Source organism: Myotis davidii, unplaced genomic scaffold, assembly GCF_000327345.1.
Source record: "Myotis davidii unplaced genomic scaffold, ASM32734v1 scaffold112, whole genome shotgun sequence".
Classification (NCBI taxonomy): Eukaryota; Metazoa; Chordata; class Mammalia; order Chiroptera; family Vespertilionidae; genus Myotis; species Myotis davidii.
The window spans coordinates 2,208,629-2,223,373 of NW_006284838.1; the positions used below are offsets into that span (position 1 = coordinate 2,208,629).

Consider the following 14,745-nt stretch of genomic DNA (forward strand, 5'->3'; position numbering starts at 1 on the left):
TCCGGCCCGACCCGAGCCTCGGAAAAGCGCGATTGGGGGGCCCCGAGGGCGGCCACATCTCGAGGAGTGCGGGGGTGGCCGGTCAGAGGTGGGCGCGGAATCAGAAAGATGGCTGTATTGGCAATCCTTCCGGGCCTGGGAGGGCAGGGGTGGGGCGGCAGGCTTCAAGAAAAGGGTAATAAATTAACATTTTTTATTTCTTTGCAAACTGGGCAGTAAAGCCTCCCTCCGCCTTTTGGCCTCGGGGCTAAAAATACCTATCTTTCTTTGGATCGCCTGCTGAGATTGGTTCCTCACCTTCATTGCTATGTGGTGGCTGGGAGGATTCTTGAGGCAGGAGGGGTGCGGCTGGAGGAACCGTCTGGGAGGAAGAGTATTCACTCTGCCGGCTGGGTTCTGGTCTGAGCCCACCTGTAACGTGAGGCACCAGATCACTATGATTCTTACACTATCGCGGGGCGGGGGGAGAGGGAGAGGCAGGTGGTTTGCTCTATTGGGCAACAGAAAATAAAGGTCTATTAAAACTGGTTGCACCACATTCTAGTACAAGCAACCAGCAGGTTAATTAAGTCAATGTAAAGAGGTTATCTTGAAAAGGAGACTATTCAGTCCATTGCCAGTTGTTTGTGTGTGTTTAGTATTATTGCTAGAGGCCTGATGCACGAAATTCGTGCAAGAGTAGGCCTTCCTCCCCTGGCTGCCGGCACCAGCTTCCCTCTGGCACCTGGGACTCGGGCTTCCCTCTGCCCGGCTTTGTCTGGAAGGACGTCCCGTCTAATTAGTATATTACCCTTTTATTATTATAGATGGAACAGGTTTTTATTTTATTTTTCCAGCTAATTTTGAACCTTTTTGATAAATTACATTTATCTTTCTGTGAACAGAGGAGCCAAAGTATTGATGCTTTGCAGAAGCTTCCTCCAGAAGGACGTCTGGTCTAATTAGCATATTATGCGTTTATTATAGACTAGTTTATTATAGATTATTATGATTATCATAGATTATTATTATTAAGGCTGCACCCTGTCTGTGACATCCTACATAGCTCAGGGACCCCCCCCCCCCCTTGGGGAACCTATCCACTCACTCATGTCAGCAGACAATGAGTGCTAGATTGCGTGCCTGATCTGGGCCAGGCCTGTTTTGATGATGGGGAATACAGCAATAAACAAGACTACTGAGGCCTCTTGCTCCATAAAGCTTATTGTTAGTAGGAAAGACAAATAATTGCAAATTGAAGTAAATGCTGGGGCCAAAGCAAGGGGCTGGGAGAGAGAATAAGAGCTACTAGTACTTTAGACGGAGCTGCCGGGGAAAGTTTCTTTGAGGAGGTGATGCTGAATTTGAAGTCAAAAGGATGAGGAGAGAGCCTTGGGAAAAGCCGGCAGAGACATTGCAGGTAGAGGTCAGTGTGTGCTGAGGCCCGGAAAAAGGTAAGCTTTGGATGTGTGAGGAGCTGAAGGAAAGTCAATGTAACTAGAATAGCCAGCCTAGGAAATAGAATCAGGGTGATGTGGGGAGGCAGGCAGGGGCCAGGGCATACAAGACTGTGTCAAGGAATGGAGACTTGTCATTAAACCATTGAAGAGACCACACAGAGACTAACGATTACCGCTGTGTGAAGAGTAAATTGGGTGGGTGGCAAGCTGAAATAAAAGGAAGGAGGCAGATTGTTGTGGCCTTCCAGGCCAAAGATGATAGTGGTTTGGACTGAAGTGGTGGCCACACTATGATGATTAGTTGAGAGATGCTGTTTTAGACATAGACTTGACAGGACACGTTGATAGGATGAATGTGGGGGCGATTGGGGAAGAGGGGTGATGGGAAAACCAAAGATAACTTCCAAGTTTCTGGCTGTAATAAATGAATGGACAGTGCCTCATTTGTTGGATGGGGTAGCCTCAAGGAAAGAGACTACATCTCAGAGAGGAACATTAAGAATTCTGTTTTTTGCCGAAACCGGTTTGGCTCAGTGGATAGAGCGTCGGCCTGCGGACTGAAGGATCCCGGGCTCGATTCCGGTCAAGGGCATGTACCTGGGTTGCGGGCACATCCCCAGTGGGAGATGTGCAGAAGGCAGCTGATTGATGTTTCTCTCTCATCGGTGTTTCTAGCTCTCTATCTCTCTCCCTTCCTCTCTGTAAAAAATCAATAAAAAATATATTTAAAAAAAAGAATTCTGTTTTTGCTCTGTTGAGTTTGAGGTGCCTGTCAGAGAACCTATTTGATTGTCCAGTCGCTGGAAGCTCAGAAGAGATGCCTGGGCTGGAGGTGAGACTTTGGGAGGCATCATCTTAGACAATGAAAGCCATAGGATCTGAGATCACCTAGGGCAGTGGCCGGCGAACTGCGGCTCTCGAGCCACATGCGGCTCTTTGGCCCTTTGAGTGTGGCCACGAAGTTTCAATCGCACTGTATGTGTGCGCCCACATGTGGTATTTTGTGGAAGAGCCACACGCAAGGGGCCAAAGAGCCGCATGTCTAACAGGGAACGGAGGGTTCTAGAAAAGGATATGGAATCAGAAGGGTTTGGCAGAAATTGCTAAATGACCCTAATAGCCATTCACCCTCTTTTCCTTCAGCCTAGAATTTCAAATTCTAGCTGGCCACATGTCTTCCCAGAATAAAAGCAAGTTTCTCGGACTCCTTTGCAACTAGGTATGGTCCTATAGCTCATTTCCAGCCAACAGGAGGTAAGTGGATGTGTCCAAGTGCAACTTCTGAGAACTGGCTTGAAAGGGCAATGGTGTGTTTTCTTCAGCCATTGCTCTTTCCTGCTCACTGGAATATTAAGTATGTAACTGCGGCTCAGGTGGCCGCATTAGACTTTGAATGGAAGCCATGGTTGAGGATGTCCGTGGAACTAGTTAGTCTATATCTGGTTCCTTGTGGGTAGGGAATCAGCCTACCTCCTCTGGGCTACCTACCTCTTGACTTTGTATATAAAAGAAATTTATGTCTTGTTTAATCCTTTGTTTTCTGATGCTTATTTTTGTTAGAATACAAAGGGTTTTATTAAAAGTGGAGATTACTAGGTCAGGTTTGCAGAGGGATAGGAGAGAAGGCAGGAGTGATGATTCTGAAGAAAGGGAGAAAGGAGATGAGGTGTGAGCACTAAGGGAGAGGACACCTGTGATGGAGAGGTACCTCCACCATTATTAAGGAAGGGAGGATGGAGGCAGAGCTGTCTGTAGTAAAGGTTGGGGTTGGAAAGATGATCATTCACACCTGATGATTTCTACTGACTCCTGGATATGAAGGAGGCGCGAGCTTAGAACAGCGGTTCTCAACCTGTGGGTCGTGACCCCTTTGGCAGCCAAACGACCCTTTCACAGGGGTCGCCTAATACCATCCTGCATATCAGATATTTACATTACGATTCATAACAGTAGCAACATGACAGTTATGAAGTAGCAACGAAAATAATTTTATGGTTGGGTCACAACATGAGGACCTGTATTTAAAGGGCCAGAAGGTTGAGAACCACTGGCTTAGAACAAGGAAGGAGAGGGGGAAGCAATTTTGTGAATCACGAACTAGGTGATGTTGGAGGTCTTGCCAGCCTGAGAGAGCTCCATTCTGGATCAGGTGGCCGTACTGCCACAGGCATGAAGAGGGTGCGGGAAATGCCCAGAAAGCCAGCATGGCCTCCACCCCACTCCCAATCAGGCCTCACTTCACAGTCACTGTGACACCTGCCTCCCATTCCCAGCTGCCATATGCGACCCACTAAGCTGTACCTGACCCATTTTTACAGCACGGAGGGGGAGGGGAGACTTCAGAGAGCATCAGGGATATTCAAAGCAGAGCAGGTCCATTTTATTTTCCTTTATTAAAAATGGAAGAGGAGTGAGCTATGGACAGCCCCAACTAGAAGGGCTATATTGCAGTGACTAGTTTCCAGGCTAGCCCCTAGAACTGTAATTGACAAGGATGTAGCTGATTGTAGTGCAGATTGCAAGCCCAAGGTGTGGATTATGAGAACAAAAAACAGCACAGGAAGGAGGAAAAGAAAGAAACTGAGAGTTTCTTTCATTTTTCCTGGACCTGGAGTTGGCTATAAATAAAATTTTATCTTTTTAATTTATTTTGTAATATATTTTTATTGATTGCAGAGAGGAAGGGAGAGGGAGAGAGAGATAGAAACATCAATGATAAGAATCATTGATCAGCTGCCTCCTGCACATCCAACACTGGGGATCGAGCCCGCAACCTGGGCATGTGTCCTGACCTGGATTGAACGGTGACCTCCTGGTTCATAGGTCGATGCTCAACCACTGAGCCATTCCAGCAGAACTATAAATAAAATTTTAAATGGAGGAGCTTGGCTATCTTCCTCTGACTTCCTCCTTCCCCTCTGTCCTGGTCCTGGTCTGGTCCCTTAGCCAGTGCTGCTCTTACTCCTCCTGGGCTCCACTCTGCAGCACCTCTGGCCAAGGTTGGGGATCGGGGGGGGGGGGGGGAGGAGGGCTTGATTAGAAGGACTTGCTGTTTACCCTCTCCTAATTCTCAGCCTCTTAATCTTAACACTTTACATCTTTGAGCCCTAGTTGTCTTACCTATAAAGTCAAGATAAAGAGTAAAACCCACCTCACAAACTTCTAGTAAGAATCAAATGAAAGAATGTTTATAAAACATCAGGTAAGCTGTAAGGAACTCTATTTGTTATCTGGGATTGATGCCTTATTAGGGCCAAACTACCCAGGATCTTCCCATCAGTCAGAGTATTTGAATTGCAAGTAAGAAAATCCCACTCTAACTCGCTTAGGCCAAAGGAGGGGAGATTGCTGGAAGGATACTTATGTCACTCACAGAATCAAAAGAACTTGGAACCAGAGTGACTCAGGAAACTGGGTGGCTGATCATACAGGTTACCCAGACCAGGAGCCCCTCCCTCTGTCTCTCCTAACACTCCAAGTTTGCCCCATGTAGGATATGGGACTGAATAACTCTATCCTCTAACTTCCAAGAAAGGACTCTGATTGGTCTAACTCCAGTCATATGCCCACTCCTGCACCAATCACTGTGGTGGAGAGAGGATTCCATAGCTGGACCAGGTCTGGGACACATAGGGCAACACCTATGCCAAAGAAAATAGTTGGATGTGTAGGAGCAACATAATTCTTCACAGAGACTTATCTATGTATGCCTGCTATTCCTTAAGCCCTGAGCAGTCACTGAAAGGGTTTAAGCAGACTAGTAAATTGTTCCGTTTGTGCTTTAGGACTGGAGGGAACAAGATTGGAGTAAAGAATAGTTAGGAAGGAAGTTGCAATGATTCGGGAAGTTGATGATGAGGGAATGGAAAGAGGTGAACAGATTAAAAAAACATTTAGGAGGTAGAATTGGGAGGTGACTAATTGAATAGGAAGATGAGAAATAAGGAGACATCATCGTCTGGCTGCATAGACAGTGATACTGTTCATGGGGACAAGGAATCCAAGTGACCGTGTGTGTGTGTGTGTGTGTGTGTGTGTGTGTGTGTGTGTGTGTGTTTGGTGAGGTGTGACGGCTTGGACTTCTTCCATTTGAAGTGTCCTTGAACAGAGGAGGGAGTTCAGGAAAGACATCTAAGCAAAAGCTATAAATTTGAGATTTGTGTTCAACTCCTATAACAGCAACCCAACTACATTGCCTCTAGCCAAATGGTTTTTGTTGCTGTTTTCTGCTGCTATTGAAAAACTCTGACAAAACAAAAAGTCTAAAGGTAAGAATGATGCAGATCAAAACAACAATGAGATATCACCTCACACCTGTCAGAATGGCTGTCATCAACAACGCAACAAACACAGGTGCTGGTGAGGATGTGGAGAAAAGGGAACCCCAGTTACACTGCTGGTAGGAATGCAGACTGGTGCAGCCACTGTGGAAAACAGTATGGAATTTCCTTAAAAAATTAAAAATGGAACTGCCATTTGACCCAGTGATCCAACTTCTAGGAATATATCCTAAGAAACTAAAACCACTAATCAGAAAGGTTACATGTGCCCTAACCGGTTTGGCTCAGTGGATAGAGCATGGGTCTGCGGACTCAAGGGTCCCAGGTTCGATTCCGGTCAAGGGCATGTACCTTGGTTGCAGGCACATCCCCAGTGGGGAGTTTGCAGGAGGCAGCTAATCGATGTTTCTCTCTCATCGATGTTTCTAGCTCTCTATCCCTCTCCCTTCTCTCTGTAAAAAATCAATAAAATATATTTTAAAAAAAAGAAAGGTTACATGCACCCCTATGTTCACAGCAGCACAATTCACCATAGCTAAGATTTGGAAACAGCCTAAGTGCCCATCAGCAGATGAATGATGAAAAAAACCGTGGTACATTTACACAATGGAATACTCCGTGGCAATAAAAAAGAAAGAATTCTTACCATTTGCAACAGCATAGATGGACCTGGAGAGTATTCTGAGCAAAATAAGCCAGTCAGAGAAAGATAAGTATCACATGATCTCACTCATATGTGGAATCTAATGAACCAAATAAACTGATTATCAAAAATAGACCCAGAACCCTGGCCTGTGTGGCTCAGTTGGTTGATTGTTGTCCTTTGCACCAAAAGGTCACAGATTCGATTCCTGGTCAGGGCACATACTCTCTCTCTCAAAAAAAACTCAATGGAAACATTTTTAAAAAAAATAGACCCAGAAACACAGAAGCATGAACAGACTGTTGAACCTCAGAGGGGAAGGTGAGTGGGAAGAGATCAACCAATGAACTTGTATGCATATATGCATAACCCATGGACACGGATAATGGGATAGTGAGGACCTGGGTGGGGGGAACGGGAGCTGGCTGGAAGAAGTTAATGGGGAGAAAAGCAGGACCTACGTAATACTTTCAGCAATAAAGATTTTTTAAAATAAATAAAAAATAATAATAAAGGTAAACAGAGCAGGGCTGCTCAGTAGCTCCACCATGTCATTTAGTCCCTGTCCATTGTGTAGGTCTGCTCTGGGTGTCCTCACTGGGAAGCGTTCGTCCTCAGATCAGCTTGTAGTAATCCAATGGCTGCTCCAGCTCCAGCTTCCCACCTGCATTCCAGACGGACAGAACATGCAAAAAAGGATGAAGGAGCAGCACCTGTTAGTGGAAAGCAACACTTTCCCAGATATCCCCACAGACTGGCTACTCATGCCCCATTGTCAAGTCTGGTCACAAGGCAAGCCTTAGATCCAAGGGAGGCTGCGAACTGCAATTTTTTTTGTAATGTCTTTTTATTGATTTCAGAGAAGAAGGGAGAGGGAGAGAGAAACGTCAATGATGAGAGGGAATCATTGATTGGCTGCCTCCCCCATGCCCCCTATAGGGGATCGAGCCCGCAACCCGGGCATGTGCCCTTGGCCGGAATTGAACCCGGAACCCTTCATTCTGCAGGCCAACACTCTATCCACTGAGCCAAACCAGCTAGGGCAGGAAATGCAATTTTAACAAATTAGGACCTTGAGCCTGTGTTGAAGGAAGAAGAGGATAGTGGATATTGAGAAAGCAGCACATGGATGATAATTAAAATCATGGGAGTAGAGGAAATTATTCAGGGACTAGGAGGTGAGAAGGGAAAAGGACTGAGGCAGAATCCTGAAGAACACAAAATCAGGGAGGATCAGGAAGGGAGAGAGGGGAGGGACCAAGGAGACTGAGAAAGAGGGGTCACGAGGTAGGAAGGGAGCCAGAAGGGTGGTGTGTATAGAGGTCAAGGGAAACGAATGTCTGAAGAAGGAAGCAGTGGTCCTAACCTTTCAGTGCTACAGGGTGAGCCCACAAGATAAGGCTGAAGAATGACTGTTGGGTTTGGCAGCTCCCACGAACTGACTCATTGAACTGACTCATTGGAATTGTTTGATCAAAGCCATTTAACAGTGTGCTGGAGAATAAATGAAGACGAGACAGGTTGTTAGCTGGAAGATGATGAGGGTAACAGGCTGAGGGAGAGAACTTTTTGAAGAAAGGAGAGATGTGAATATGTTTAAATGATGAAGGGGGACAGCAGTAGAAAGTGGGAGATTGAAGGGTCTGGAGGAAAAGCGAGATGATGTTTGCTGGAGAAGGTGGGAAGATTGGGCTTCAGAACCGAGAGGGCAGCCAAAGGAGGACAGGTGGAGACAGAAGGAGGAAAAATTCCTGAGGATGCAGATGTTTGTGAGTTTGGTGTGAGTTTCTGAATGAAGGCTTCCATTTCTTCTGGAAACAGGTTTCCAGGGAAAATATAAGTGGGATTTTGGTGAGATCCAAGGATTTCAGAGAAACTTAGGAGAAAATGAGAGGAGCTTCTAAGTCGGGCCACGCAGGAGGGTTTGAGGAAGGATTGAGAGCCCAGCTGAGACTGGAGACCCTTCATCAGTACTTGGCAGCTGGGCTAAGTACAGATGCAGAGAACACAGTAAGATTGACCAGAGTTTGGGGTTTTACCAGGAAGGCTTGATAGAAAAACAGTGGGACAGAGGACTCAAGAGTATTGGAAAGAAAGCACTTGAGTTGTTGCATCAAGAGTCTTGGCTGGTAAGAAAGAGAAGTGACAGCTGGAGGGGCCAGTAGGTGGGAGAAAGGCGATGAGGGTAGGCTGGGGGTCCCTCGGTGACTGTAGAAGATAGCTGTGGTCAGACAGAGGTCGGTATCCATGGGAGTGGGTGGTTGGGATGGAATGATGGGATCACTGGCCCTTGAGGTGAGGGATCAGGACCAAGAGGCCAGTGTGAGAATGGGTCACCCCAGGAGTGTATGGAGTGCAGGCAATGACAGGGGGCCAGACGGCAATGTCTTTGGTAGACCTTTCACTCCAAGGTCGGCTTTGCATTAATGTTGCCTGTTTTGAGAAAGAGGTCAGAGAGCCCTGGGGAAAAGTGAACAGAAAAAAATTGATTTTTATAGTCTGCCGCCCAATGCCTGCCCTATTTGTCCCAGAACAGTCTATTTTAAAGACTCTGCAAACTTCCAAGGGCCTCTTGCTCCCATTTGCATCTTCAGCCATGAGCCTTCTGTCCTCAGACCATGGTCCCTACAAGACTGTAAAGATCTGTGATAGGAGCATAGATATGTGTGAGCCCAAGACACAGTGGAGCACATTTTAACATGATAACAGATGGTGGTGACAAGGAGTCCCATCATCTCTCTCGCCTCAGTTGTCCCATCCATAAACCACGGGTGGGAGAGGAGAAGGTTGGACCTTCCAGCCCTGATGGTCTGTGAGTCAACCATACTGTCATTACTCCAAATGGGAGAAGATGGTTCTGCCAAAGAAGGAAGTCTCAAACGTGGCCCGATAAGACCTCAGCAGGAGGGAGCCAATCAGAGAGGTTAAGAGCAGGGATCCCTGACTCAGACTGCTGGGCTCAACCCTAGCTCTGCCCCCGAAAGCTATGTCCACTCAGGGAGCTAGGGATATGCACACATGCGAAAGTCACTTGACAAGATAAAAACTGTTTCTTCTGGAATAATCTCATGTGAACTGACCTTCCCAAAGCTCTGAATTTGTAAAATAAATGTGAAAAGGAGCTCAGAGGCAGTCACTCAGTCTGTAAGTGGTAGAACTAGAACTATCAGTTCTATGTCCAGACCTGAGTCTTCTATTTGTCTCCATTTGTCACATGAAAGTGCCTTGGGGAATCATGATTTGGGGATCAGCTAAGTCCCCGGGACCTCTATACTCAGGCCCTGCCAGGAGGGACCCAGATAGGACCCACCCCACCCCGACCCAGGACGGGGGGAGCGAGGTACCTGAAGCTGAGCAGAGCACTGGTGTGCTGCAGGCATCACAGGTGCCCCTCCCTGTTCTTACAGCTCCGGACTTTTAGCTGGTTCCTTGGGAGAACCTGGCTGAAGATTCTCCGGAAGCTTCGCTGGGCTGCTGCCACCGCATGCGCACAGTGCCACCTAGGGGATAGAAGGCTGAGTGAGTTATCTCTCCTTCCTCCCTGGAGCTCATGTTCTCTTGTCTCTCCTCCTCCACTTACCCCCTCAGGGAGGACCCCGTATTGCAAACCCAACTCCTCTGAGTACCCTGACCTTTGAGTATCCTGATCTCGTCCCCCTGAAAGCGTTGCTGCACTTCCAAGACTCTGCATTGTGGGGTGAAAACACTGATTTTTCTCCCACCTTTCTAAGCTATTCAAGTTCACATGATCATTAACGGGAGAAAACATCCAAATTTTATTATGGATGCACCTGCAGGAGGGTCATAATAAGAGACCCAAGGATGCCTGGGGCAATTGAGGCTTATCTGCCATTCTGGACAGAGGAGAGTGGAGCAGGGGCCTAGGATTTTAAAGGGAAAGCCAGCAATTTACAGGAAGATAATGAAGAGCAAAATTTGTTTACCGTGGGAATTTGTGGCAAAGTAACATAACATTTACTTTATATTTTGATGATAAGTTGATTCACCCTTCATTTAAGCAGGTTTTTCTACCTGGATTCCTTTAGGCAAGTAAAGGGGAGGGTCAAAGGTTATTTCTGAGTCTTTTATTTCTTAAAAATAACCAGTTTAAAATCAATACGCCAGAAGCATATTTTGGGGGTGGTGAAACTTTAGTCCCTCTCAGCACTGAGGCCCCCTTACACGCACAAACACCCCAACACCATCTCTGCGAGCCCTCTGAGGTCTCAGCCACTCCTGTGCCCTTAGGTATCGTCTGGCTACTGGCCACACCTCATGATTATCACGGGACTTGCTCTCTCTCCAGAGTTCCAGCCCCAGCCTAGAATGAAAATCTGATCCCATCGTCCCCCTGCCCCAAACTATTAGAAGTTCATTTCACTGGATAGTCTACAGAGGCTGGCAGACTAGTAGGCTGGCACATGCCTAGTCTACAGTGGTCACTACCCACATCTCTAACCCTAGGCCCTTTGTAAGCTTCCCACCACAGGAGAATGAAAGACCAAGAAAAACTTGCTGGACACCAGGAGTCGGACCACACAAGGCATTGAAACTGTCCTGAGGGCACCAGATTGCACCCTGCCTTCCGCCCACATTACAAGCCCAAGGACTCGGCCCCGAATCCATTCACAACAACAGCTTCCCGCTAGAGACTGCATACAAGGAGGAAACTCAGCTCCTGGCTGCTGCCAGCGTCGACCCAATGTCCCCTTCCCTTTGGGTATCCTCTCCCCCATCCTCTCCCCTTAAATACATTTAGCCGCCTGCACATGCCAACCACCAGGTTAACCTTTCAGGCCCCTCCCCCCCCATATTTGGTGACTCAGCCTGTCACCTCCTAGCATAGGACCACCTTTCAAGACCAGGTGTTGGAATTTGATAGCTCAGGAGGGAATTGCCTTGCCCAAGGCTCACCAAAGCCCCTGTCCTCGTTTCTGGACAACTGGTGAGTGATCCCAGCTCCAGGCGCCTGGTGGCGTCAGTTGAAACCTCCCTTGAAATGGCCTGACAGTTCAATTTCTCCTCTCACCCCATCCTGCTTCCCCCACTTCCTGCTCACACATCTCTGGATCAGCTTCTGTTTCCTATGCCTTGGCCTCCACACATGCCATCACTTCCTCTTACAACCTCTTCTGCCTGTGTGAGGGCACGCAGGGAAGTAAAAACCACCCAGCCTAGTCCCTCAGCCAAACCCTTCAGGGGAAGACACCTGGAGGTGTCCCCACGTCACCGGCTCCCCATGTTATTGGTGGAAGTGGAGTTCTTGCAATGTCACAAGGAAAAGAATTTCCTGAGACTCGAACTGGAGGATAAGTGATATTTATTCGAATGAAAATAAACTCCTGGTTTCCATTTGTCCCATTTCCCTCCATCCTGTCATGTAAAAGTCTGACCGTGTCTTCAGCAGGGCCAGAGTAAAGGCCACCGCCCGTAGTTGCTGCTCCATATTAAAGCCCAGGCCAGTCCAGCATCCTGCCTGTGGCATCTTCACAGCCGTGGGCCCTGTGGCTGCTAAGGCCATATGGTTGTGGAGAGAGAATGTGTGATTGCAAGGACGAGTGTGGGTCTTGCAGCAAGGGAGAGGAAGAAGCCAGGGAATTCTGTCTGGGGATTTTACCAGGAGCTGCTCCTAACTAACCAATGAACTTTCCAAGATTTTGCACGCTTCTGGTGGGGTCCACCCCCTAGCCAATCCGTTGTTCCCCAGGCTAGACTGACAGGCAAGCACCTCCCCTGTGCCATCCTGACTTCAACTGCGCATGTGCCTATCTCCCCCTTCTCACCCCAACAATCCAGTACTGATGGGGGAGGGGTGTTAATCCCCTTGGAGGACAATGCTGCGTCGCTGGGCGTGAAGCTGTGAAACAGGCTTATGCTCCCCAGCTGAATATGCTTAACCATGCCTGACTCTCTGCTCTCTCCCCTTGACTAATATTGATCACTAGCTAATGACAACACTGGTGTCTCCCTTTGTTTCTACTGTTCCAGCTGCTTCCGGCCCACTGGTCCCCCACAGAGGGAGGAGGCCAGTACCCCCTCCACAGGACGGGCTGGGGAGCAGGGCCTGGGAACACAGCCACTCCTGAGCAGGCAATGCAGCTTGCCCTTTGAAGCAGAGCCTTTGAAGCTTCTGCCAGGAAGAGGCTTTTGCTGCCCTTACCTGGCTCTCATCTCTTCCCCGGCCTTCAGAACTCAAGAGAACCTGGGGGCAAACTTCAGTCCTGCATGGGGGAGGGCTCCTGCCTGGCCTCCTCTGTGAGTCACTGGCTTCTGCCCTAACCCCTCTCTGCGAGCACATTTAGGTGCCCCAAGAGTTGCTGATTACTCTGGTCAGCTGTCACCATCCACATCCCTTCTGGGGCAGGTGCCTGGCTAGCCCATGAGATCCTGACTTAGAGGCCAGGACCCTCCCGGGTCCAGTCGCGGTTCCTAGGACGGAGGATTTGTGGGACAGAGCTCTGCAGAGGCGCCCCTGATAAGAGATGTAGCATGGCCTGTGCTCAGATCCCCAGGAGAGGGCAGTCATGCGTGGCATATGGGTACAGAATGTCTATCCGTCCTGCTGCCAGGGCTGCTGACTGCAAATTATAAAGAAACAAACTGAGGTCCACGGATTAGCATTTGTAGCCAGTTTTACTACGAGTATGCAGATCTGCTTTTGTGATGATCACATTCCTATCTGTCAATTTTTAAAGGTGTTTGAAACATTTGTGAGACAGAATCATTAGAATTAGGAAGAGTGTAATTGATTACATTTAAAACTTAAATGTTCAGGGAAATCTACTTTATTAAAAATTATAAAATTTCAATTTATTTATTGTAGGAATAGTATGTGCATATTTAGAGAAATGTTAACTGTTTCAGTTTTCCTATATTGCACATTGGACAAGGTGTGGAATTGGCTATGTTTCTCTGGGCAGAGCTCCTGGACACTGAAGAACTGCCGTGGGGAACTCCAGGGGGGGTGCTGGGAGTCCATGGCGGGGGCAGAACCTGTATTGTCTGTGCACCAGGGGGTGGGAGGGTGTCTGTCCTGTGTTCTGCCCACAGCCCAGCTGGGGCCAGTGGGAGGCGCTGTGCACTGGGATAAGGGGTTCACTGCCCTGGCCTCTCAGCCCTCCCCCATGCAGGACTGAAGTTTGCCCCCAGGTTCTCTTGAGTTCCGAAGGCCGGGGAAAAGATGAGAGCCAGGTAAGGGCAGCAAAAGCCTCTTCCTGGCAGAAGCTTCAAAGGCTCTGCTTCAAAGGGCAAGCTGCACTGCCCACTCATGAGCGGCTGTGTCCCCAGGCCCTGCTCCCCAGCCCGTCCTGTGGAGGGGATACTGGCCTCCCCGCTCTGAGCATGGGCCGCGCTGGGGAAAGAGGCTGGCAGCAGAGCTGGCCTTTCCCCCTGAGCCGGCCCAGCACAGTCAGGACCAGCACGGGGAGGCCGCCTGGGTCCACAGGGAGCGGCTCTTCCGGATGCTTATCTGAACTTGCATTTCTCCCTCGGCCTCGGCCATGCTGGCCCCTGGGGCTTCCCCAGCTCCGCAAACCGAAAACCTAAGGATTTTCTGTAGTTTGATGTGGCCTGAGTTCCACGCCACAGTCATACCCTTTCTGAGGGCATGAGCGTTTGGGCACAGACAGGCTCTGGTCAGTGAGCCAGCTGTGGATGTTTCCAAAGCACAGAAGGTGCTGCTATTTTTATCACGTTATTTAAAATGTTTAATTAGCCAAAGATGGTTTGGCTCAGTGGATGGAGCGTCGGCCTGTGGACTAAAGGGTCCCGGGTTCGATTCCGGTCAAGGGCATGTGGCTGGGTTGCAGGCACATCCCCAGTAGGAGATGTGCAGGAGGCGGCTGATCGATGTTTCTAACTCTATGTCTCTCTCCCTTCCTCTCTGTGGAAAATCAATAAAATATATTTTAAATAAATAAATAAAATGTTTAATTAGTTAGTTCACTCACATGTAACAAATTATATAATTCAAAAGTGCATAAAGGGACATTTTCCTTCTACCTATGTCCCCAGACACCAACACCCCTGTTCCTAGAGGCAAATACTGTTACTAGTTTTTTTTTAAATTAAATCTTTATTGTTCAGATTATTACATTTGTTCCTCTTTTTTCCCCCCATGACTCCCCTCCCCCCAGTTCCCGCCCCCCCCCCCGCCCTCACTCCCCACCCACTGTCCTCATCCATAGGTGCACGATTTTTGTCCAGTCTCTTCCCGCATCTCCCTCACCCCTTTACTCCCCAAGAATAGCCAGTCCATTCCCATTCTATGCCCCTGATTTTATTATAATCACCAGTTCATTCTGTTTATCAGATTCTCAACTTGATTTTCAGATTCTCTTGTTGATAGATGTGTATTTGTTGTTCATAATTTGTATCCTCTCTC

At 48.2% G+C, this 14,745-nt stretch overlaps 1 long non-coding RNA gene across 1 annotated transcript; it reads left to right on the top strand.

Moving 5' to 3' along the window:
• The first annotated feature begins 6 nt into the window (after window positions 1-6).
• LOC107181596 lies at window positions 7-12,262 on the top strand. The gene is made up of 3 exons (XR_001512259.1): window positions 7-88; window positions 2,583-2,693; window positions 10,839-12,262. It is a non-coding gene; the product is annotated as an uncharacterized LOC107181596 (long non-coding RNA).
• Window positions 12,263-14,745: the final 2,483 nt, after the last annotated feature.